We start from the raw sequence: 26389 nt of genomic DNA, 5'->3' as shown, positions 1-26389 counted from the left end.
CGCAGTGCACGCCAGGCTGGCCTGGGCTTGCAGACCTGAACCCTGCTGATCCACCAGTTGAGCTGGAGAAAGGGGATCTTTATGCCTCTTTGGGGGAAGCACACATTCTGCGAGGCCATGGAAACAAAGAGAGGAACTGTTTGTAGCCCTGGGACAGACATCTCAAACAAACAGTAAGTCAGGAGGGCACAGGACACTGCACAGCCCCTCCCATGCCCCAGGACATCACACACACACACACACACAAACACACACACACACACACACACACACCCCTGCAGGCTCTGCAGAAGGGGGGCTGCCCAGGAGCTGTTCCCTGGGCTTCTTTCTCCAGGCGGCTGGGGGGAGGTGGTCCTGAAAGTCAGGGCTCAGCTCACATCAGGTAGCATCCGATGACCCACCACCCCTCAGGTGTGGGTGGCTGTCCTCTTGAGGTCCACCTCATGGCCCTGAGTATACCAAGGTCGTGTGAAAACAGAGAAAGGAAAACCGAAACCCGTCTGCTGAACTGTCAGGCTTTGGGCCATGTGCTTGCTGGGGATGAGGCGAGGACGCCAACAGCCGGAATGACCGGGGATGGCCACAGGCCGTATGGCAGACACAGGGCGGTGGGCCTGCAAGCTTTCCGAGGCACCTGCAGGACCCAGGCCTGTGTGAGGAGGGAAATGTGGAGGGGAGGCAGCAGCTGGATCATCACCCCTACCTCCTGGGCTGGAAGCAGAACTCTGTAAACCCTGTGCCAGGCTTTCTCCAGGCTGTGAGCCTGTTGGTCCGTCTCCACTCGGGGTGCAGGGGGTGGTGGGGACCCACTTGGCACAGGTGGCTACAGTGGCGTGCTTCTGACCCGTGTGTGCCACCAAATGCTAAAGGCAAAGCCTTGCGACTTCTGGGCGTCTCTTCCCTCACGTTAGTTGGGCCTACCTGCCCCCCTCCTTCCTCCCGGACAGTCTAGAACTAGCTAGGACCCACCTTGCTTCCTGAGAACGTGTGCCAAAATTACCATGCGCTGGGGCGGGAAGCATGTTTGAGATTACATGCTTTGGCAGAAAGAAGAGGGTTGGCCTTGCTTGGCACGCGGAGGAGGGAAGCTACGTTGTGTCTTCAAGACAACTGGGCACAAACTAGAAGGAAGGGAAGGGGAGGTCCAAGAGTAGGGAGCAAAGAGAAAGATGAGGTGAAGATGAGGAAGAAGGAAGAGGAAGGGCCTGGGGTGAGCGGGGCAGGGTGGGGTGGGGTGGGGTGAGACAAAGCCTCCCTGTGGCTTATCCATAGTGATGATGGAGCATTCAAAGGAGCAGATGTGACATCCGGCTGGCTGCGGGGCTAGATTCCAGAGATCAGTTGCTCGCCCCTGGGATGTTTTATGTATTTATTAATTTGAGCATCCTGGGAAAATGGGGAGACTTCACCTGTACCTCCGAAAGATCTGAACACCAGGCTCACCTGGCAGGCCTCACTCCCACTCCCATTTTGCCTTCCCCAGTCCCCCCACCACCCACCCACCTGCCTGGCTCCCATGGGCTCTGCAAATTGCTGCTGCTCCTGGTCTTGATAATGATTCTCTTCTATTGAGCCTTCTATTGAGTGTGTGTGCGCACGCGTGAGCCTATGTGTGTGTGTGTGTGTGTGTGTGTGTGTGTGTGTGTGTGCATGCCAGGCACGCGGGTATGCTCTCTTTCAATGAATTTCAATTAATCTCTCCCCTTTTCCGTTGAGGATGACAGATGCACAAAACCAAACATACCCCTCTCCTTAGCAGATTCCACAGCCTTCCCAGGCGATCCGCCAAATTGCTAGATGGCATTTGCATTTAAGAAATGGAGAGCATTTTCTTATTTTGGTGTTCAGTATTTCCCGGCCTGCATGGAGGCGATATTTCACGTATGCCCCCACTTGAGAGCTTCTAAAGCATTTCTTAAACGTAAGTGAATTCATTTCCTCCTTCCAGCAGTTCCGTGAGGTCGATAGTTTGGGTCCCTTTCCCTGGGCTCCCTTGGAGAAAACCAACAGCAGAGAAACTAAATGACTTGCCTTGGTCCTGCAGTAATTTTGAAGAAACATTGATTAGAGTAAGCCATGTCTCTGAGGCCGCATGGAAGTGTAAAACGTTCTGCTTTGAAAAGCAGAGTGACTAAGGGCAGGGCAGGGTCTCCATCCGGGTTTGACCCCTGGTTAGGCCGCTCCAACGCTGGGCATCTACTGGATCTCGCTGTGCCTCCTTCTGTGAAATGGGGAGAGCAGCCCTTATCTAAGGAGCGTTGTGTGGATCAAGTGAGATAACATACGCAAAGTGTCTAGCACAATACCTGGTCCGCCGTCAGTCTTTAATAAATACTACTGTCAGTGCTATTATTTTCTGTACCTTTGGAAAACACTCCGTATATGAATTAGGGCAAACGTCGTAACAAGAAGACCCCAAAATACTGTGGCTCCCAAAGGAGAGAAGTGCATTTCTCTCTCACCTACTGGCCAGGAGGCAGATGGTCAGCGCAGGGCAGGTGAACGACTCTGCCCCACAGGGTCCCTCGAGAACCCGGTTTCTTGCACTGTGTTCCTTCCTCCCCATCCCCTAGGGTGTCTGCCTCTTGTGCCCAGTCGTAGCTGCTCGGCATTGCGTCTGCCTCCCGCCCCTGCCTGCAGGCAAACAGTCCCCTTCTTGATGACATAACTCAGGAGGGGTTCAGGCCCCTTCACCTGTATCCCTCATGGACCAGAACTCAGGCACACTTGGCTGCGAGTGGGTCTGGGAAGTGTAGCCTATAGCCAGGCCCACTTAGTACGCCCAACGAGAACGTAAGAATTCTCTTCCTGAACGGAAGGAAGGGAGGGTGGAAATTGCGAATAGCTCCCGGCCACAGGGCCATAGCACCACAGACGTGCACTTCGGACCTGTGCCTAAAGTGACTAGTGCCCGCTCAGGCTGCCAGTTTCTCGGTCCGGTGAGCTCTCCTTCCGACTGGATGCCTGACCTTCTCTTGCATTTCTTCTGTAGCAAAATCCAGGGCAGCCCTTGGCAGCAGCATGGGTATCTCCTGTCGGCTGGTCCTACTGACTGTCCATTGGGTTGGGCAGCCTGTCCCCTCACTGTCCAAACCTCCTAGCAAGGGTGGCATTGGCTCTGTTTATTTTTTTTGTTTCTTCTGGATCTTTTGACAACTTCCCCAACATGCAATGTCAATCCCATGCTCCAGGGGTTGTCTCCAGAGAGTCACTACCCCTTGTGATCCTGAGTCCAGAGTGGCTGAGGAAGGAAAGCCACTGCTCTCCTTCCACTCCCTGGAGGCCATGCTCACATGTGTTGAGGAGGGAATCTTCTCCCCACCCCATCGAAGATTACTTAGGAGCCCACAGGGCTGTAATAAAGAAATAAGCCACATGTTTGGTGGGCGAATGGGCCGCCACATGGTCCTGCAGCTCTGTGGTCTTAGAGTTCAACATCCATGGTGTATACGTTCCTGAAAGCATTAAGTTAAATAACAAGCTGGCTCGAGGAAAGGAAGTGTAGCTCAATGTTCCATTCTTACCACTGCAAGTAGCTGAGCCTGGATGGGCCAAAAAAGGAATACTCACGGTCTAGGGGGGAGCCTACTCCAGGGACAGGGAAGGTTCTTTGATGTATATTGCATAACAGACGAAGAAGGAAATTTGTATTTGTTGAGGGCCCGCCACGCGCCAAGCACCTGTTCAAGGCGGAAGCCAGAGAGCTCTAAATAACAAAACAGGCACCTGATGGCGTTTACACTTTAGCAGGAGTGCTCTGCATTAACCATCTCATTTAAGCCTTGTACATTCTGCAAAGCGTGCATTTCTCGTATTCTGTGGGCGCCAAGCGTGAGCTCAGAGAAGGAAATGGTAGGGATGGTTTTAACGCTGCGCCTCCCTGATTCTAAAACTCCTCCTCTTTCCATTTTTGTTTCATCTGCCCCCAGACACTGGAGAAGTGACCTGGTCCCCTGTGCTAACACCTGAACCAGTGGCTGCTATTAACTCAGGGCTTGGCTTCACTTGACCATGGTGGTTGGGCTTTCGCTCTAGCCCACATCTCTCTCTCTTCCCTCTTGCCCACTTACCCTTCTGTGTGTGCTTCTCCCGCTCAACCACCCTGCTCCTTCCTGGGGCTCTGGCTGCTGCTGGAGGAGTTGCCCACCACGTCATCTGGACCATTACAATCCTGGGCTCCCAAGGCTGCCGGGAAGGCCCTCCCAGGTGTCCCTAGACCCTCCCCTGTCCCACGGGAATTGGAATCCCAAAATTGTCCCACCAATTTTGTCATTGGTGTCTCCTCCTGACTGTTCCTGTTCCATCAACCCCCATACGAACCTCCATTTCGTTGTCTGTCATTGTCATGATGGAGGACCCATTCTGTCCATTGGGAAAACTGAACCCAAGCAACCCTCCAGGTCCTCCCTGGTCGTCAGGCCCCCAGCATGTCTCCTACTCTGCTTCTCTGCTCCTCTCGCCGCAGGAAGGGGTGTGCTCCTGCCCTCAGCCAACCTTCTCCGTGTGCAACAGGTGCCGTCCCATCTCCCCTGGAAGCTCCCTTCAGTCACTGTGCTCTCCTGTCTACCCACATTCTCATGTGTCTCTCCAGTCCAGATAGTCCTCTGTACTAGATCCCTTATTTCTGTCTAACTTCTCCCTTAGTTTCCTTTTCTCTCTCGCTTCACAGCCAGGCTTCTTCAAAGAGTCATCTACGCTGGCTGTGGACACCGCCCACCTGCCCATTCAGTCCTCATTCAGTCCTCCATCCCCCACCACGACCTGGTGTAGGTCCCCAGGAGCACATGCCCAAGCTAATGTGACAGGCGGCCATTCCCCAAGTCCAGCTGGGGGTTCCCTTCCTGAGGTGACTCTTTCTTTCTAGAGCCTAGCTACTCTTGTACACACCCCACTTAAAAAAAGATTTTATTTATTTATTCATGAGACACAGAGAGAGAGGCAGAGACACAGGCAGAGGGAGAAGCAGGCTCCATGCAGGAGCCCGATATAGGACTCGATCCCGAGACTCTGAGGGGTCATGGCCTGAGTGGCAGATGCTCAACCACTGAGCCCCCAGGTGCCCCTGTGTCTGATTTGTTCATGGAAGCATGGTGTGGCCTCGACAACCAGCCTAGCCGCACGGGGTGGAGCAGACAGCCTGGCTGATTTCCCCCCAAGGAGCTAGGCAGAGGGGAGCACCACTGTCCCTCCTCCCTGCTGCCTCTTTCTCTGGGCTGTAAGAATACATGGTATTTTTGCATTTGCCCGGGGTTCTGTATTCTCCAGGGTTTCTGAATTTATTTAGTTACTGCATTCAGCCTGGGGGTGGTGGTTGGGTGGTTGGCAGTTCAGCAGGATTTAGGGCCTCGGGTGGGAAACTGGGTCTCCCTGGGGATAGCTGCTCCTTAACTCATGGTGGAGTGGACTTTCTGTGAACAGCGCCTTGGAGGAAGTTCTGGGAAGGTGCTGCCCACCCCCACAGGGAAAGCTGGGCCTCCCCCCACAAGGTGCTGCTCCCAGGGCAGAGAGAGCTCAGGCCCCAGGATGGCTGTTTGCATCTTGCTGGGATTCCGTGCTTCACAGCAGCACATCGCCCCATTTTACAGCAGCCTTTGTTGTCTGCTGTGATGCGATTTTACCCACGGACGTTGAGCTTTCCTTGGTGCCCAGCCGGCTGGGAACAGCAGGAGTCTGCCTCTGGTCTTCGGTGATCACCGCAGCCGGCTGTCCGGCTGTGTAGACCGAGACCGGTCCGCTGGCCCAGACCCTGAGCCAAGGATGTCAGGAGCCTCGTCCCTGTCACCCGACAAGGGACCAGATGAGAAGGGAGAAGGGCTGGGATCAGATGCTTCACTGAACGAACAGAGCAGAGCAGGACCCGGGTGATGGTGACGCTCCCGACTGGTGACTTAGGCCAGAAAGATGTCTTAGGCCAGAAAGATGAACTTACTGGCCGCAAAGTCCCAGGAGGAGCTCTGTATTTAGCTTCCTTCCCAGGCCAGCCCCCTCCCCAGAAAGGGTCCCTGCATCTAGCCATTTCAGGCCGGAAAGATTGTTCTTTCCTAACAGCCATTCTAATTCCACACGAAGCTCTGATGGCCTCTCCGGGGTCGGGCGACTATGTGAGTCTGTTTGGGCTGCTGAGACAAAAACACCAAGGTCCGGGGCGGGGGTGGTGGTGGTGGTGGTGGTTAAACAACCTCCATGTATTCCTCACAGTCCTGGAGGCTGGGAAACTCCAGGTCGAGGTGGGGGCAGATTTGGTGTCTGGATAGAGCCCACTCCCAGGCTTACAGGTGTATTCTCACCCCGTCCTCACAAGGCTCTGTGGGGTCTCTTCTGTGGAAAGCACGAAATCCGTTCCTGAGGAGGGCTCCACCCTCATGACGTGATCACTTCCTAGAGACCCATTGCCTAAGACCATCACTCTGCGGGTTAGGATTCCAATATATGAATTTTGGGGTTAGGATTCCAATATTTGAGTTTTGGGGACAGATAAATAGTCCATTGCATTGACCACACCCAAACCAACCAATGTGATCTCTCCATCCCCTGGTGGGGATGGAGTCTTTTGATTGGTCACCTGGGTGGGGGTGACTGACAGCCCCATCAGGGGAAGGACAGTCTTAAAAACGTCCAGACATATCTGAGTTTCTCAGGGCTGCCGCAATAAATCACTACGATTTGGTGGCTAAAAACAACAGAAATGTGTTATCTCACAGTCCTGCAGGGCAGAAGTTTGAAAGCAAGGTGTCAGCAGGGTCACATTCCCTGAGAAGGCTCTAGGGAATAATCCTTCCCAGCCTCCTCCAGTTTCTTTGGCCCCAGGCAGTCCTTGGTGTTGCTTGGTTTACAGCTTCATCATCCCAGTCTCTGGCTCCACCATCCTGTGGCTTCTCCTTCTGTGTTCCTCTTATTCTGTGTCTTGTCCTCCTATGAAGATACTTGTCATTGAATTTAGGGCCCACTTGATTAACCCATAATGAACTCATCTTGAGATCCTTCACTTAATTACATCTGCAAAGACCCTTTTCCCAAATCAGTTTGCAGTGACAGGATCTGGTTAGGATTTAGATGTTATCTTTTGCCAGGGGGTATAATTCAGCTTAATCGTAGGGCAGAAAGAAAGTAATAGGTAGCCACTACTGTACCCCTTGATTGCTTAGCATATAAACAATTTGAATGCACCACCATACAAACATTTTTTTCCCATATAAACAATTTCAGAAATGCACCAGCCCAACGTGGTGCACGCTGCCCCCATGTAAGCAAGGCTGGCGAATGTGCATTCTTCTTGGTTGGACCTGGATGTTACTCTTAAGCGTCAGTCAACTGACAGCCAAATGATTGAGTTCAACACCGCAGCATTTAAGATACTTGGAATAAAAAAATAAAAACCGCTTGGCATTTTTAGTAAAGGGAATCAGGGAAACAGCCCTCTGCGGTCACTTGTCCAATGTACTACAGAAGAGGGTTGGCCAGAAGCCACGTCTTGGAAGACGGGAGTTCCTCAGTCATCTGGGGTGCCTGGGCTTCTGCTGTCTGGAAGACTCTCCCTTGCTCATTATCCTCCTTGAGTGGCATCAGAGAGAACGAGCCTTCTGGAAGCTGTATACTCTCACAGGCCACTGTGTGCAGATCTGAGTCCAGAGGTCTGGGGCTGGCCCCAGCATTTGAGCGATCTCATGCTGTGGTTTGCTAGACAGGGGTGTCTGGCACCAGTGATTTTGGCAGAATGGCTCTCTAAACTTTGAGACAGTTGCTGGGCAGTTGGTTTTCTGATAACTCGGTGAGCAGGCAACCAGAGCTGGAGCCCAGTCAAGTCATGCTCTGGAATCTGGACCCTGTCCTCACCATGTCTGTCTGCTAATATCTCTGTGCTCTCCCCTCCCCTAACTTTCATTTAAACTGAAGCCATTTGGCCTCTGTCCTGGACACACTGGGTAGTGGGGGAGAGGCAGGGCTCATCTGGCCACTTGCCCTCAGGCTCTTTCCCAGTGGATAGCGGTCTCCAGGGGAGTTGGGGAATGGCCACTTTGGCCAGTCTGGGAGGGCCCAGCAAGAGCTACTGGAGGGGAACAAGCCCTCTCCAGGCTTCCTCTCTTATCTCCCACTGTGTTTTCCTTCTCCTGGTCTGTGCTGGCACCGACATTAGTCCCGGGCAAGGATCTGACTTTTGCAGTCCTGAAAGATGATTTTCTGGTTCTCAGCTGAGTTGAATTACTGGCCACAGGCAGAAGGAGGATCTTGTGGCTCTATTTTCCCATTTCCCTGCTTTCTGAAAGGCCAGCTGAGATTATAGAACTAAAGACAGAAGAAGTAGCCATTGCACACCATAACCTGACTGGTTTTTGTTTTAACAGATTCTTTGAATTTCCAAACTCAGTGGGGATGTGGTTTGAATCCCCAGACTCAATGGGAGAGAGTTTAGTGGCTTTGCTGCACTTAACAGATACTGCTAACTTCCTGGTCGGGGAGGGAGACTTCACGCTGCCCTGCTCCCCACCCCAACAGAGCCAATGCCACATATTAGAGCTTGTCACTTGCAAACCCCTGCTCCTGATACAAAATCCTATGCCACACAACACACTTTTGATCGCAACTGGATGTACAGCTGTCTACGTATGGGAATCAGGAATGGTTAGACTAAGACACTCAAATGATGGGATGAGAACTTTGTCTCTCTCTCTCTCTCTCTCTCTCTCTCTCTCACCCCTCTCTCTGCCCCTCTGTGACTCCTCAGTCCTCTTTTCTGCTTTTCTCTCTGGTGGCTTCATTTTTAGTCTGATTTCATGGAGCTCTAGACTTGCCATGCATTTACACGTGGCAATATTGCCCCTTGCTTGCTTGCTCCTACAGGATGTGGACAGCTCTGATGGGGCTAGCTTGGGACCTCTGTTCATCCCCGTATTAACCACTGAGGCCAGACAAGTAGAGGTACCCTGATTAACTGTCCTGAGTCACATGCCCACTGGACAGCCCCTCTGGGTTCCTGGGAAAGGAAGTTTCTGAAAGGAAAAAAAAATGCTTGAGAGGCAAAAGCAAATGTTCAGAAGTTAGGCCTCTGAGCAGTTTCTTGATCTGCATTTTCCCATTGGTCTGGAATATGATGAACTGCCCAGCCTTTGCCTGCACCCTCAGGGGATTTGACCTGTCTCCCGCATCCTCAACCATCACGGAGAGGCTTTTTATCCTTTATGGTAGTTTTTTGAAATTGCAAAATATATCATACATACATATAAGCCATATGTTCAGTTTAAAGAATAGTAAAACAAGCACCTGCATCCCCACCTCCCAAGTTAAGAAATAGAACAGTGTGAGTTTCTTAGAAGCCGCTGAATGCTCCTCCCCAGTAAATACTCCCCTCTCCATCAGAGAGAACCTATAACAAAATTCGTCAGCCATGCTTTTGTTTATAGTTTTACTTCACACACACACACACACACACACACACACACGCACACACACACACATATCTCTAAGCAGATTTGGTCCTGCAGAGCATGCATGCCTATTTTAATGCTATATTTAAGAATATATTTTGTGACTTCTTTTATTCAACATCACATTTCTGAGATTCATTTATGTTGATGCGAGTCACCGTAGTTCATTTTTACTACTCCATGGTGGAAGTTTCCCACAGTGCATGTGTCTCTTCTATCCTTTCCAGTGTATACCTATGCCTGGGATTGCCAGTTTGAAGGGTACTCACACCCTCACATCTATGGGATGACACTAATTTCCTCCCCTCGAAGTGATTGTAAGAATATATGCCTCTCCTAATTGTTAATGATAGTGTTTTGGTTGATCTCATTCTTGTCAACTCTGATTTTCGTCAGGCAAATGGGCATGGCCTGTGTCTCATTATGGTTGTGATTCGCGTGTATTTGCTTACCACTGATGTGGAGATTCTTTCTACGAACCATCTGCTTTTCCTCTTCTGTGAAATGCCTGTGTATTTCTCTTCCCTATTTTCTAATGGGCTGTTGGTATTTTTAAAAATTTTTTCTCATAAGAGCTCTTAATGGATTTATAGGATTATAATCCAATATCAGTTCTGTACGTTGAGACGTCCACTTACGGTTTGGGATTGCCTTTGAGTTTTATTTATGGTGATGTGAACAGAAGCTGTTCATTTTCATGAGAAATTTTCTTGCCCAAGATACCTTTACCAGGCTGAGGTCATAAAGATATTTTCCAATATTATCTTCTAAGAATTTCTCATTTTGTCTTTCATATTTGAAGAGTTAAATCTTTCATGTTTGAAGTATTTAATCTACCTAGATTTGATTTTCGTGATTGCTCTAAGATGATGGGCTCCCAGTTTTACTTTCCCCCTCACTTATTTGCAATGTCTTCTCCATCAAAAATCAAGTTTCCATGTGTGAGTGGTTGGGTTTTTTTACCTCCGAGCTCCAAAACTTTCTGTGTTGAATGCTAATTTTTCCCATAATCCATTTCAGATCAATAGTTTTACAAATATAATAAAAATCACTTACTAGAAAAACGAAATTTAAAAAGACACACAAAATCAAGGGCCCAAGTCTTTATTATTAGATTCAACAAACTTAAACTTACTCTTTCAGGTTGCTATCCAAGTTTCCAAATGCTTGCTGTTCATGTCTGTACAGATTATGGGCATGTGATAAATAGTTCAGAGACAACAAGCAATGTACAGACCACACTTTGAGTAGTGCTACTTTTCGACTCTACTGATACGTTTGTTATAACTGCTCTAATGTCACCCCAATCTCTTTTTTAATAGATTTTATTTATTTATTTACCTGAGAGAGAGAATGTGAGTGGAGTGGTGTTGGTGGGGGGGAGCAGAGGGAGAGAGAGAGAGAGAGAGAGAACGTGAGAGGAGTGGTGGGAGGCAGAAGGTGAGAGAGAGAGAGAGAGAGAGAATCTCAAGCAGCCTCTGCACTGAGTTGAGCCCAATGCAGGGTTCTATCTCACAATCCCAGGCCATGACCTGAGCCAAAACCAAGAGCTGGATGCCCAATCGACTGAGTACCCAGGTGCCTTTCACCCAATCAATCTTTTTTAAAAATGTGGTAAAATATACATAACTTACAATTTACCGTCTTATCCATTTTTAAATGTGCATTAAGCACATTCACTTACTATACAACCGTCAACACCACTCATCAGAACTTTTTCAAAATCCCGAACTGAACCTCTGTCCCCATTAAACGGTAACTCCCCAATCTCTCCCTCTTCCCACGGAGGAGATCACCACGCTACTTTTGTCTTTATTGATTCACTATCTCACGTCCCTCAGATAAGTGGAAGCACATGGTATTTGTGTCTGGCTTACTTCATCAGCATACTGTTATCAAGGTTCATCCATGTAGCATGTGTCAGGATGTCCTTCCTTTTTGGAGTATTCCATGGAATGTGTATACCCCGTATTTTGTTTCATCCATCCATTCATCCATCAGTGAACATTAGGATTGCTTCCATCTAAAAAAAAAAAAAAAAAAATTTAAAAAAGGGATCCCTGGGTGGCGCAGTGGTTTAGCGCCTGCCTTTGGCCCAGGGCGCGATCCTGGAGACCCAGGATCGAATCCCACGTCAGGCTCCCGGTGCATGGAGCCTGCTTCTCCCTCTGCCTGTGTCTCTGCCTCTCTCTCTCTCTCTGTGACTATCATAAAAAAAAAAAAAAAAAAAAAAAAAAAAAAAAAAAATTAAAAAAAAAAAAAAAAGGATTGCTTCCATCTGTTGTAGAATATTGTGAATATTCCACCTATTGTGGCTGTTGTGAATAACGATGCTTTGAATATGGGTGAACAAATGTCTGGGGATCCCCGGGTGGTGCAGCGGTTTGGCGCCTGTCTTTGGCCCAGGGCGCGATCCTGGAGACCCAGGATTGAATCCCACGTCGGGCTCCTGGTGCATGGAGCCTGCTTCTCCCTCTGCCTGTGTCTCTGCCTCTCTCTCTCTCTCTCTCTCTCTGTGTGTGTGTGTGTGTGTGACTATCATAAATTTAAAAAACAAAACAAAAAAAAAAACAGATGTCTGAGTTCTTGCTTTCCATTCTTTTGGGTACATACCCAGAAGTGGGATAGTAGTTTGATGTTTAATGATTTTAAGTAAATGTTATCCACCATTTTACATCTCCACCAGCAATACACAAGTGTTCTAGTTTCTCCACATCCTCGCCAACACTTGTTATTTTCGGTTTTTGTGTTTTGTTTTTAATAGTAGTCATCCAAATGGGTGTGGTGTGAAGTGATTGTTTTTTAAATGATGTATTTATTTATTTTAGAGAGAGAGAGAGTGGGGGTGGGGGGCAAAGGGACAGAGAGAATCTTAAGCAGACTTCACATCAAGCATGGAGCCCTATTCAGGGCCTGGTCCCATGACCTTGAGATCTTGGTTTTAACCTGAGCCAAAACCAAGAGTCGGACACTCAACTGACTGCACCACTTAGGTGCCCCTGAAGCGGTATTTTATTGTGGTTTTGCTTTGCATTTCTGTAATGATTAAGTGATTTGAACATATTTTCATGGGCCTATTTGCCTCTTTGGAGAAATGTCTAATCAAGTCCTTTCTCATTATTTCATTGGGTTGAGGGTTTTTCTTTGTTTTGTTTTGTTTTTTTAGTTACCCTGCTTTTGCTGTTGAGTTATGGGAGTTCTTTCATTTAATCTTAATTGCTATGTTTTTATAAGAAGTCTTGATATCTGCTTGAGGAAATGTACCCTGCCACCAAGCAGACACGTACTTGTCTATTCTTTAAAAATGATTTGGCCTGTCTTGGCCCTTTGCTCTTTCAAATAAACTTTGGAATCAGTTTGTTGGGTTTCTTTCTAAAAACCTTGTTTGGATTTTAACTGGGATTGCCTAGAATATAAACATCAATTTGGGGATAACTGATATATTTCCAATATTGAATCCTTCAGTCATGAGATGCTGGCACTCCACTTATGTAGGCCTTTTAAAGTGTTTCTCAGTAAAGTTTTATGATTTTCTCCATAAGGGCTTTCACATGTTTTGTTAGATTTACTCCTGAGTGTTGGTATTTGCTCATCCTATTATATGTGGTATCTTTTTAAATTACATTTTCTAACAGTTACTGATAAATAGAAATGCAATCAACTTTTTACATATTGCTTTTGTATCCAGAAAACTTCCTGAATTCTCATACCAATTTTAATAATTTATTTGTAGATAATGTTAGGTTTTCCAGACAATCATAAGACCTGCAAGGTTTTTTTCCCCCCTTCCTTTCCAATCCTTATGCATTTCGATTTGCTTTTTTTTTCTTCCTTGTTCTACTATACTAGCCAGTATAATGTGGTGGTAATAGGACTTCCTAGGCCTTGTAGTGCTTTCAACATTTCATCAGTAAGTATGGTATAGGTTTTCTAAATTCTTTTTTCTTTTCTTGAGAAACAGAACCAATAGGAGATATATCTATATTATCTATTATATCTTATATATAATATAGAAGAAATTGCTTAAGGGATCATGGAGGCAGAGAAGTCCCATAATCTGTTATCTGCAAAGCCAGAGACCCAGGAAAGCCAGTGGTGTACTTTCAGCCTCAGCTAGTCCAGCGGCCTGAGAACCAGGAGCACCAGTGGTGTAGGTCCTCATTAGAAAGCAGGAGAAGACCAATGTCTCAGCTCAAACTATCAGACAGAAGGCAAATCTCCCTTCCTCTGCCTTCTTGCTCTGTTCAGGCTCTCAAAGGATTGAGTGATGCCCACCCAAGGTGGGGAGGGCCATCTGCTTTACTCAGTCCACTGATTCAAATGCTAATCTCATCCCAAAACACCCTCACATACACACCAGAAATAATGTTTAGCCGGCTATCTGGGCACCCCATGACCCAGTCAAGTTGACAAAAAAAGTTAACTGTCACAATATTGTTCTTGTTTTTGTTATTTATTATTTTTATTTTGCTGTTTGCTATTTGATACTATTCCCCTCCTCCTCCACTTTTTAAACAATGCTTTAAAAATATAAAAACCGTTCTTAGTTCCCAGGCTATACAGAAGAATTTGCCAATCCCTGGTTTAGATTATCCCCCATCTCAATGAAGTTTTGCTGCTTCCTACAATAGAGTGATGCTCGTGTAATTCCTTAAAGTAAATATCTTTGGAAGCCCTGAGTCAGAGAGACAGCCACCACCCACCACGCTAATGTACACCACCCAGCGTGAAATCCACACTGCCGTATCTCCACCCACCAGATCCAGTGTCTTCTCAAACTAGCACCAACCTGGACCACACCAAGTGCCTCTGACACTCAGGCATTGTGATTCAAACGATGTCGGTTAGACTCTGGCTCTCTCTTGCTGCCCTCTCCTGGCTGGCTCGTTGTTGAGAATTAGATGTGAGTCCTGGTGGAGTTCTTGTGGCTCATGATACCTCCAAGTCTGGTTGCTGGTGGTCCGTAGACTTGTCAAAACCTGTAGCCGTGGAAAGTACTAGCAGGACTCTTAACACTGGTCGTGATGGCCAAGTGTATTATTTCTTGTAAAAAGGTCCTAAGACTTTTTGAGTGCAGGTATTATATAAAAGGAGGAGTTAGCATGTAGGGAATGTTTACAACAGGCCAAGCATGGTTAAACAAGCATTATTTCCCTTCATCCTTGTAACAGCCACATGAGCTCCATTTCACAGGTGATGAAATTGAGACCCAGAGAGATTACATAACCTGGCCAAGGTCCACAGGTAGTAGATAGTGGAGCTGGAGCTTGGGGTTCAGTCCGTACTGATCTAACTCTAAAAACCATATTCTTCACCTTCCGGACAGGTTTTCAATTTTTGGTAGAGTCTCATCAGCAGGAATCCTATGGGGCCAGAAATTTGCCATTTCATCAAGCACTTGGGGATTCTGATGCAAGGTTCCTGGAGATCTATACTTTGAGAACACTGCCTCCCATAAATAGAAACTGAGCTTCTTCCAGCAGAAACGTAGAACTATTTAACACCAGAAGCCTCATCCTAGGGTGGAAGACTATGCTGGGCCTACCTGCCTTCTTTGAATAGAGGAGGAGATTAGAAGAAGTGATAAAATATAAGGCATCTTATCTTTTCCTGTCCCTCTGGCTTCCCTACCCTACTCCCCGCCTAAGCCACAGAGAAGTGCTGCTCAGTCTCATTTACTAAAAGAGGTAGAACATTCCCCTTGGCTGACAAAGAGCCCTGAGCAAGTGTAAACTGGTTATACGATAATGCTCAAAATCTGAGGGGAAGCCTGGTTGCTCGGAGGAACAATTTCCCATCGTAATTGAAAAATACATACTGCACCACCCAGCAAATCCCCTTTCCTTTCTTGAATAAGTCAGAGCCGGTGCTCAGGCTGTCAGATCTGGAACAGTTCATGGTTTGCAGGGCAGAGACAAAAGGAAAAACGCTTTTTTATAATCCAAACACAATGAATTTGCAATGAAACAAAGCAGCCTGGGCCACAACCATTCCTTGGCGTGCTTGGGCTTTCCAGCAGCAAATCTATGTTTGGCAAGGAATGGGATGGAAACTTCTCCCACCTGGTGGCCAGTGTTTCCTTGAACTTCTCTCTCTTGGCCCCTGGATAGGGTCGGCTCTCATCCATGAAGCTGGGGGGTGGGGCACACGCCTGTGAGGGCCAGCCACTGGTTAGTGCCCAGCAAAGAAGAAACATAGCAGGAACAGAGCAAAATGATGCCAGGCAGTGTGCTGGGTGTTTGATATTATGGACTCTTCCCACAGCCCACAGAGGTGTTGGGGTTATATCTTCATTCGACAAATGAGTAAACTAAGGCACAAATACACAGGGTAACTTGCCCAAGACCACCCAGATAATAAGAAGTAGTATCAGGAATCAAACCCCAGAGTCCTCGGCCCTTCCACACAGCCATGTGCACAGTAAAGGACCACTGTGTTCCGTGTTTGTTCTTTAGGAAAGATCCTACACTTTCAGTCCAAACAGGCTCTGCTAGAGCCTTGATGAAAAGCCACTTGCCCTCAGGCCCAAGAGTAATATAAATACAACAAGCCATCTCTTAAAAAAATGAGAATACATTTCTTAAGCCTTTCGCCCAGTGCCTGGTACTTCTTAAAATACGAGGCAGACCTCCGGGCATTGTGTTCCTGGCTGCAGGAGGTTCCCTTGGTCACCGGGTAACAAACATGTCTCAAGTGACTACAATGGATGGTGGAAATAGGAAGGAAAAAATAGCTTTGGCCTCAAGAAAATTAGAATCCAACTGGGGAATTAAAATCATTTCACATTTAGAAAAAGAAATAAGAATTTAGTAATGGCCTACCTAGCACACAGGGTCCTCATTTCTAGTCTGGATCTTACCAGCTACTCAATAGGTAACCTTGGAGAAAACGCTTTTGCTGGGGCCTCATTGTCCTCAGTGGGGAATTAGAGACACTACCGGTTTTATTGTGAGGCTGGCACGCGTGGTTGAGTTTTAAATAAGCGGCACACAGGAGCCAAGGGGAAGGAGGTAATAGCATTAGGTGAGCTTTCTTCAAGACCTCGCGTTGGAACAGAGGTCTGAACGTGACAGGGGCTTTGGAACTCTAAAGAGGAAATCATGTTCCTGGTGCATTTTTCTCGCATGGTGGGAAACCCAACTCAAATCAGTTTAAACGGGAGTGGGATGCATTGACTCCCAGGCCCAAGAAAGTCCGAGGGGCAGAGAATCAGTTTGATCTAGGCGTTCTAAAGCCATCGTGGCACCAGCTCCAGGTTCTGGTGGTGCTTTGGCTGTTCCCCTTCATGCGTCAGCTTTGCTCACAGGCTGGCCTTGCTTATGACGGTCGAATGGCTAGAGTCATCCAGGCCTCACTTCTACAGCCCCTGCTGGACCTTCTGTTCCTCGTTCACAGGACCTCCCAAGGGACGTTCTGATTGGGCCCACTGAGGCCACATGAACCCGTCCTGGCATGCAGAGGATAGAATTATGTGATTGGCTTGGCTCAGACCACAGCTCAGTCCCCAGCACCTTGGAGTAGAGTCCACTTTCTTAGAAGCCCATGAACCCTCAAGTGGAAAGTGGGCCCTCTTGGGGGTGGGGGGGGGGGATTTGGCAGGAAGATGGCCACAACGCTTACAACACGGGAAATACTTTTATAAAATAAAAAGGAATGAGTAGAGGCACCTGGGGGGGCTCAGTCTGTTAAATGTCTAACTCTTTTTTTGGGCTCAGGCATGATCTTGGGGTCATGAGATGGAGCCCTGCATGGGGCTCTGTGCTCGGTGGGGAGTAGGCTTGAAGATTTTCTCCATCTGCCCCTCCTCTCTTTCTCTCTCTCTCTCTCTCTCTCTCTCAAGTGAATAAATAAATCTTAAAAGAAAACACAAAAAAAGGAACTAGTAAGCAGTGTGTGAGCACAAGCCCACTGTCTAGTTTGGCAGAGCGTTCTTGAGAGGGGGTGGTGAGAAAGGGCCGTGGAGGCCCCAGGAGGGGGGCATGCCAACCCCAGCCCCCTCCCCCGCCTGGTGCGAATCTGGAAGTTTCAGCATTTACCAGCATCTCAGCAAATTCAGGAAACACGCCTGTTTCCTTCTATTATAAAGGCCAACCCTTAATTCACTAAAAAGAGTATTTACTCCACTTTAAGACATTCAGTGGGGGGATTAGAGCCCACTAAGTGCTGGCTCTGGGCTGGAGGCTCTTCCTGCATGCCCCCCCCCCTTAATGCCCCAACCACCTTCTGTGACAGGAGGCATGACCCCATTTCACGGATGGGGAAGGAAAGGGAGGTGAAGTTGAGTCACTTGGTCAATAGGTAGCCAGAGGGAAGGTTGAGTCCCCAGGGCTGCTTGACTCCAAAAGCCCATAGCAGGGAACAGAGTTGGGATTTCCTTCAGTTCATGAGAACTTCACCATCCCGTGTGTCCCAGCAAGCACCAGCTGATGACCCTGCTGCGCAGTGACTCCTCCTGTGGAGTGCAAGCTTGTTTGTCATGCCTGGGCACACTGATGACCATGAGCGTCTGAAGGTGGGGACCCTGCTCATACCTGCCCCATCAGGACCAAGGCAGGAGGTCGGGCCCAGGAGAACCAGGGCTGGCTGAGCCTCCTGTCCTGGCCCTTGTCACCACCCACGTCCTCATGGCGTCCTCTCCAGCAACTCCAAGCGCTCTGCTCAGTGCTTGATGCTTGACATGTATCATCTCCTCCACGGTCTCAAAGTTCTTTCGAGGCCGGTTACTGCCCCCATTTTAGAGCTGGGCAAAGCAAGAAACAAGCAGGAGGGCTGAGGTCACAGGGAGTGGCCTGGCCCTGAGGGCTGTGTCTTCTCATGCCCATTTCCCAGATGGCATATTAACCCACCGCTCACACGTGGCTCTCGGATCTCCCCTGAGTCAGGATTCACACTCATGCTCTGCCTGTCTCCAGAGTCGGGGTTAAGGGCTGTGCTGTAAAGGGTGGCCCTGTATTTAGGGAAAACCTTCAGGGAAGCTATTTGGCTTCACAGATCTGCCTCTGAAGAGAGGGTCCCATGTGGGCCCAGAGAAGCTCGTGATCCACTTGGTTGGAACAAATACGAGTCCTTTCTTGGGTCCTCTGTGTCCCTGATGTCACCTTCCCCTTCCTCTACTCCCCACTTGTCCCGCCTTCCCTGAACATGTCATGGGAGACCCTGAACCAGCCCCGGGGGGAACCTTTTCCGAGGGGCTCCTTGTGCCTGGGGATTCACCCCTGCGGTGAGTGGGGCGCAAAATCCCTAGAGCCTCAGGCCCCGCCACCCCAAGAGGATGCAGGATGTGGTGCAGGGAGCCAGCCTGTTGTCCTTTAAGGCCACCCACAACAAACACACAGAGACTGGGAATGCCGAGGTCGGCGTGAGCAGCCCTAGGTCTAACAGCAGCTGTGGAAGGTGACTGCAGAGAAGTGGATTTTGCCCCCCTCTCTTGTATGTTCTGTTTTTAGCCTGTGTTTTTCAGAGCAAGTAGGTGCCATGGTGATAGGTGCCATAGAAATAGATGGAACATACCGCCTAGCGCGGGGCTCCCGAGCTGTTCCCATGGAAATGCACTGGGTGCTAGGGAGAGCCCGCGATTCTGCTGGGTGGCTGCTGAGCAGGATAGGACCCCCGGGGGGGCCCGTTGCACCTGTCGCACCTGCCCACTCCTCTGTCGGAGGGAAGGTGCCACGGTGGGTTAGCCCTAGGAAGCTCCTAACTTGCTCATTGTGACTGTCAAGGTCTCTCCGAGGGCACCCGTGGGGCCTTCCTCCTGTGGAACTGCCATCGGGGGCTTCGGGGGGCTCTGACCCGACACAGCCAGTGCTCCCCGCCCGCCACCAGGAGAGCGCTGTCCCCTGCACCATCGCCAGTCTGCGAGATGTGCCACTGACCCTGGGTCCAAATACTCCTGAAAGGAAATCTCAGAGAATCTCAACCAGAACTCAGACCAGGGAAGGGCACAGTCGAGTCTGAGAGTGTAGTTTCCAGCCCGTGAAAGCTCCGGCCCTACAGGCTGGGGCCCAGTCTCAGCTATTTCTGGATCCAGCCTTAATGGGGCTAGAAGACCCTTGGAAACAACTGCCCCAGCCATCCCTGAGCATTCGCACAACCGTCTCTGTACAGCTGTCGATAGCTGCGTCTAAATGAAATGGGTCCAAGCTTAGCTCATGTTTATTTGGGTTTAGATCCATTATGGGGTCTTCTGAAATGTGACCCATAGAGACATATGCCCTTTAAACCTGAATTATATTAGGCCTGGCATAAAAGGATTGTCTAAAGGGCATGTGTTGTTCTATCTGGCCCATAATCTCCACTTCTGGAATGGGGCTCTAGTCCTATATATATTCATTGCCATACAATTATGCTAGCAGGTGGCAGACTTTCTTTGGGGTAAGGCAAGTGTAATTCTGGACTAATGTACAGTCCTGAGACCAATAATTCCAAGAACTAACCAACTAAGAGTTGATGTTACTCTCAAAGAAACACACACCCGCACATGCACTAACAAAGGAATTAAAAAAAAAAATTGGCTAAGTAGTTACAGATCATGAAAGCCATAGAATTGGAAGGCACTAAAGGAATGTCTTTCCCGGGGCACCTGGTGGCTCAGTTGGTTAAGCGTCTGCCTTCAGCTCAGTTCATGGTCCCTGGGGCCTGGGATCGAGCTTTGCCTTGGGCTCCCCACTCAACAGAGAGTCTGCTTCTCTCTCTGCCTCTGCCCCTACTTGGACTTGAGTGTTCTCACTCTCTCTCAAATCAATGAATAAAATCTTAAAAAAAAAAAAGTCTATCCTGCAGGTCTGACATTTGACACAAAGGGACGGTGGCCTAAAGAGTTAAAGTGCTTTTCAGTTTGGTTCATTGTGTCTTATGTGTTGTGCCAGCGTAGGGCCGCTAGGTTAAGCCTTTTCCAGTGGTGGGAGTACATGGAGCCCCCAGCACCCCTGCCCAGACCTGAAGGCTTATGGGTCATGCCGTCGTTTGGGCTGCGCAGGGGAAGGGTAGCTGGACATGAAAGCCACGGTTCGCTTTATCCCGAGGCCTCACCTGTGGAACCACATGAAGCATTTTTACGGTTAACATCGTATGCTTAACCTCTATCTGGATTCATGTGTCCCGTTTTGTGGCTACAGGAATCTGCTCCCACAGGGCCTCGCGGCACCTCTGTAATAAATAAGCAGACACCTGTGCCCTGGTTCTACAGCCCGAGCAAACTACGCAATGGAAGGGCTTGCCTTGTTTGCCTGCAGCAATGTCAGACCTTGGAGTATTGCCACCAGGTTGGATTGCTTTATTTAGTGAAGTAACTAAAAAGCAGATTGACTTTGAAGACGGAGGCTCTCAACCATTCTAGAACTCTCGAAGAATGGACATTCACAGCCACGTTTGGCAGAAGGAGTTTTCTCTAAATTTCCACAGAGCTGTAAACTTAATGTTTGGCCCTGGGAAGCCAAACCTTTCCTCTTCCAAGATAAGCTCCTTTTCATGGAGCTGCAACAGGAAACCCTGAGTTAGGGCATACTTGATATTCAAGACACACACCGATGCTGGTGTCGCTTTTCACAGCAACGATTTGAAACTAAACATTGGATGTGAATGCACGTTAACAATCACGGTTTCTTTTGTTTAATTTAAATTTTGTGTTGTGGTACAAGAGACATAACATTTTACTGTTTTAACCAGCTTTTGGTGTACAGTTCAGTGGTGTTGAACACATCTGTGTTGGTGTACAACTGTCACCACCCTCCATCTCCAGAGCTTTTCAACATCCCAAACTTACGATCTGTTCCTGCTACACACATGGCACCCCTCCAAGAGCTGTTTGAGGTACAGCTTATAAGTGGAACCATACAGTATTTGGTCCCTGTGATAGGCTTATTTTACTTATCATAATGCCTTTTTTCCTTTAAGATGATTAATTGATTGATTTGGGAGAGAAAGGGAGAGAGCATAAGTGGGAGGGGAGAGGTAAGGAGAGAGGAGGGAGAGGGAGAGAGAATCCCAATAGATCCTGCACTGAGCATGGAGCCTGTTGTAGGGCTGGCTCCCACACCCCCCGAGGACACGACCTGAGCTGAAACCAAGTTGGATGCTCCGTCGACTATGCCACCCAGGTGTCCCACTTATCATAATGTCTTTAAGCTTCCTCCATGTCATGGCATCTGTTAGAATTTCCTTCCTTTTGAAGGCTAAATAATATTCCATTGTGTGTATATGCTGCATTTGGTTTATTTACAAGTTAATTTTTCTACATTTGTTCCTTATCGGTTTAAAATTTTGAAACGATCCCGAAGTAACAGAAAAATTGCAAGGGTGGCACCAAAGGAAAAAAAATACTCTTTTCCTTGGACTCTTTGGGAATAAATTATCCTGATATCCCATCATCTTCCAATATGCTCCTGTGTTTTTCCTACACACGAAGTCACTTCCCCGCCTCACCACAGCACAACCATCAAAACCGGGAAGCAGGTTTTGCCGATTATTGCAGTAGTGTCTTTTATCACAAAAGGATCCAGTTCAGAATCACTCTTGGATTTAGGTATGTCTGTTTAGTCTCCCTTCAGTCTGGGAGGACAGCTCCTCCGTCTCTCCTTGACTTTCATAACCTTGACACTTTTAAAGATCAGACCTTGTACAATGTCCCTCGGTTAAGGTCTAACATTTCCTTCTGATTGGGTTCAAGTCATGCATTATGGCAGGAATATCATAGTAGTGACACTGCATTCTTCTCCTTGCACCCACCCCCAGGGTCCTCCATTCTGATTTCTTCCTCTACTTTGATCACGTCGTTAAGGCGGCATCTACTACGTGTCTTCACTATAAAACTAGTCTTTTCCTCTTTGTAATGGACAGCTATTTTATGGGGAGTTACTTTGCAACTGTGTAAATATCCCTCATCAACTTTAATTACTTTTTATCTCCACGTGAACTTATGGGTTCCCATATAAGTTAGTGGGTTATATCCATTTCCATCGTTATTTAATTTAAAGCTCACATTGTCCCCAGTTTGACCACTGAGAGCTCTTTGATTCTGTGTCCTTCTTCCCGTATGGCCCCCTCATTCTCTGAGCCACGCCCTCACTTTCCAGCACAACAAGATGTTCTAGGCTCACCTTCTGATTTCCTGGCCCCAGTTGTGGAATCAACCATTTTTTCCAAGGAGTCTTGACTCATTTTAATGGAAGATGGTATTTAGCATCCAAGGTTTGGGCACCAGACATGCACGTTCCTGTTGAAATGTTGCTGGTCCCAGGCAGAGCTCAGGAATATATGCTTCCCTGCATGTGCATGTGTGCGCACGTGCACACGTGCACACACATACATGGATACATGCACACGTGGCACATGCCCGGCTGGCATTCTCCATCCTTATGAAGCATCCCTCCTTGCCCTGGTCAGGCGGTGACACCATAACCCCGGCCACCCTCCCTGAGGGTGTCCTCCTCCTCACATGAGCTCCGATCCCTTGCTTTGGGCCACCATGGCCCCTGCCCTCTATCCCCCAACATAGACTCCTAGCTCACTCAGCTCTACCTACTGACAATGGGACTGAATTGTTTAGGAAGGGGAAGTAAAAGGGACCACCATTTGGTTGAAAATACTTGTTTTGTTAACAATCTTTTGCTTGTTGGGAGCCCTCATATATGACTTATTAGATAAACAATACTAACCATGACTGCCAGCGTTTCCCCTAATCTTTTGCCTCTGTTATTGTAATAAAAAAAACTTTATGAAATATTTATTCAGTTAGGATGGTTTCTCCCTTGTGGCAACATCTATTTTGCAAATGTGCAGTTGTATTTAGGCTGTCACCAGCCACTCTCTTGGCAAATGTTGAGCAACTCCCACCACAAAAATTAATGAGTGAAGACGAGGTCTGTACACCTACTTATTCTGTTCTTCCATTATCAAGTTGTAGGACTGCGAGCGAGTGATCCAGGGGACATCTACAGAAACCAGAAATAGAGTTTTATTGTGAATTTGCTTATGCTTGCGAATAATTGAGATCTTCCTGGCTGGACTGTGAACATCAAGGGAATGGACTGGGTCTCCTCCTATTTTTGTGTGCCCTTCAAGGTCAGGTGCTAAGCACAATCCTGTAGTGGCATGGGGCTCCCTGTGCTTGTTAACTCACAAAACAGTGATGACTTGGCCATAAGGGCTGCCTGTTGGGTTTTATCCTCCTTGACCTCCACGACCACAAATGTCTCCTTGCAGTATTTGCTTCCCTTGGCTTCTGAGCCACATGGTTGCTCTCCTACCTCCCTGGCTCTCACTGCAGTCAGCTTTGTGCATGTCATTCGCTCTGCCTGCTTCCTCCAACAGTGCACATGTACTGGGCCTTGTCCACGTGCCAGGCACTGTTGTAGGTACTAGATGTGCAAGAAGGAGTAAAGCAGGTCCGAAGTCCTTCCCAAGCAGAACTGAAGGGACACAGAAAGCCTTCCCCCTTGTGTGTGTGTGTGTGTGTGTGTGTGTGTGTGTGTGTGTGTGTGAGCTCAGATCCCTGTTTCGGAGGAGCAAGCTGTGCCAGTGCCCAGAAGGCTCTTGAGCACTGGCGGGTCCAATCGGGCAAAGGAGTGGTTAAAACATCATCTCTCTTTCAGGTTTCTTGTCTGGAAGGGAGACTTCCCCGGGGGACCCTCACCTGGCCTCCCCTGTCTTCTGCCTGCCTTCTACTTCACCTGCCCTGCAGTCTGGTCCCCCACCTGCAGCCAGAACCTTCTTCATGAAAGGAGAGTCTTACAGGTCACTCCTGTGCAGACCACTCTCTCTGCTTGCTCTTGGATGGCCCAGCAGCTGGCTTCTCCCGGCCTGGCTCCCCCCCACCCCTTATTCCAGCAGCTTCCCTTCCTGTGCTTCCCTGCGGCTGCTCAGCCGTCCCCAGGCCCGGAGTGCATGGCCCTGCCGGCCCGGCCCCTACTCCCCGTGGCTCAGCACACGGTGCTGGTGTCCGAGCTGCTGCAGACAGGCCCCCCCGCAGGGATGCTCCGTTGGGGCCGGGGGGGGCGGTAAGCACCTGAGCACATGGCCTGGCTGCCTCGCCCCGCAGCAGGTGCAGAGCAGCCAGCAGGCACCATTTCCGGGGTGCTGACCGCGCCTGGCCAGGAATTGTCCTGAAGTTGTCCCGGGTGTTAGCTCACCCCTGGCTCCCCGCAACGCAGGGAGGTGCGTATTGTTACCACAGCCCGTCTCTGGATGAGAAAGCAGCCGCCGGACGCCAGGGAGCCTCTATTCATCATAGAGGCAGGTTAAGGACCCGGGCAGCCTGGCCCGGGCTCTGCACTGCAATGCCCGTTGAATGACAGGTGGAGGATGGTCTGCGTCTGGACGCCAGGCACCCGCAGGCACCCAGGAAGCCACCCTGTTGTTATCCCCACGGTGTCCACACTCGTAGGCCTGCCGGACTTTTAAATGGGGCTGCGTCCTGCTTCAGTCACCTCGGTGTGCTAGCCTACCCCGGACAGCAGGGGCTAAATAAATATTTCCCAAATGGAGGGAAAACTTGTGAAAGAAGTATAAGGAATGACTTTTTATTTATTATTATTATTTATTTTTTAGAGGGAGAGAAGGGGTAGGGGAGAGGGGCAGAAGGACAGGGAGAAGGAGAGAGGATCGTCGGCAGGTTTCAGATCCGGCACGGAGCCTAATGTGGGGCTTGATCTCCTGACCCTGAGACTGTGACCTGAGCTGACATCAAGATTCAGACACTTGAGCATCTGGGTGGCTCCGTTGGTTCAGCATCTGCCTTCGGCTCCAGTCATGATCTCGGGGTCCTAAGATCGAGCCCAGTGCGGGGCTCCCTGCTCAGATGGGAGTCTGCTCCTCCTCCTATCCTTCCCCTTGCTTGTGCTCTCTCTCTCTCTCTCTCTCAAATAAATAAATTAAAAATAATCTTTGGGGATTCCTGGGTGGCTCAGTGGTTTAGCACCTGCCTTTGGCCCAGGACGCGATCCTGGAGTCCCGGGTTCAAGTCCCACGTCGGGGTCCTGGCATGGAGCCTGATTCTCCCTCCTCCTGTGTCTCTGCCTCTCTCTCTCTCTCTCCTCTCTCTCTCTCTCTATGTCTATCATAAATAAATAAATAAATAAATAAATAAATAAATAAATCTTTAAAAAAATATAATCTTAAAAAAAAAAGGAGTCAGATGCTTAACCTTCTTAGCCACCCAAGCACCCAAGGAATGACTTATTGTATCATAATGTTTTATTTCTTTTAAAAAAGGACCTGATCCTGGGGTTCCTGGGCAGCACAGTTGGTAGAGTGTGCAACCCCAGGTCTCAAGGTTGTGAGTTCAAGCTCCACACAAGGTGTAGTGATTACTTAAAAAGGATCGGATTCTAACTTCTTTCTATACTTTTAAATTAAATGCTACTTCTACATCACATAATACTGGGTGCCTGGGTGGCTCAGTCAGCAGTTAAGCATCGGCTTTCAGCTCAGGTCATGACCCCAGGGTCCTGGAATCGAGTCCTGCATGGGACTCCCTGCTCGGCAAGGAGTCTGCTCCTCCCTCTCCCTCTGCCTGCCCCTCCCCCTACTTGTGCTCTTTTTCTGTCAAATAAATAAATAACATCTTTTAAAAATAAATAAATAAATGATGGATTAATTATGTGATCCTTACATGTTGTCCCACTCAGAGGTGAAGAAAGGATAAATGAACAAGGGGTAGTAGAAAGGGAGGTGGGCGGGGGGTTGGGGTGACTGGGTGATGGGCACTGAGGGGGGCACTTGACGGGATGAGCTCTGGGTGATATGCTATACGTTGCCAAATTGAACTCCAATAAAAAAGTAAAATAAATAAATAAAAGAAAATAAAAAATAAAAGAAAGGATAAACAGCAGAAACTCCCTCTTCCACCAGTGCCCCCCATGGTATAACTCCAGAGGGCGCCATTCACATGTAATACATGCCCCTGCTCAGGGCCCCGTCCACCTAGTTTCTCTCTCTACAGATACAACCGATACCATGCTCTTCTCCAACCT

At 48.6% G+C, this 26389-nt stretch overlaps 1 long non-coding RNA gene across 1 annotated transcript; it reads left to right on the top strand.

Moving 5' to 3' along the window:
* LOC121492470 lies at positions 1-25168 on the top strand. The gene is made up of 3 exons (XR_005988243.1): positions 1-173; positions 24011-24152; positions 24569-25168. It is a non-coding gene; the product is annotated as an uncharacterized LOC121492470 (long non-coding RNA).
* Positions 25169-26389: the final 1221 nt, after the last annotated feature.

This window comes from Vulpes lagopus, chromosome 6 (genome assembly GCF_018345385.1).
Source record: "Vulpes lagopus strain Blue_001 chromosome 6, ASM1834538v1, whole genome shotgun sequence".
Classification (NCBI taxonomy): domain Eukaryota; kingdom Metazoa; phylum Chordata; class Mammalia; order Carnivora; family Canidae; genus Vulpes; species Vulpes lagopus.
Note: the sequence above shows the minus strand (reverse complement) of the source record. Positions and strands in the feature narration are given on the sequence as shown.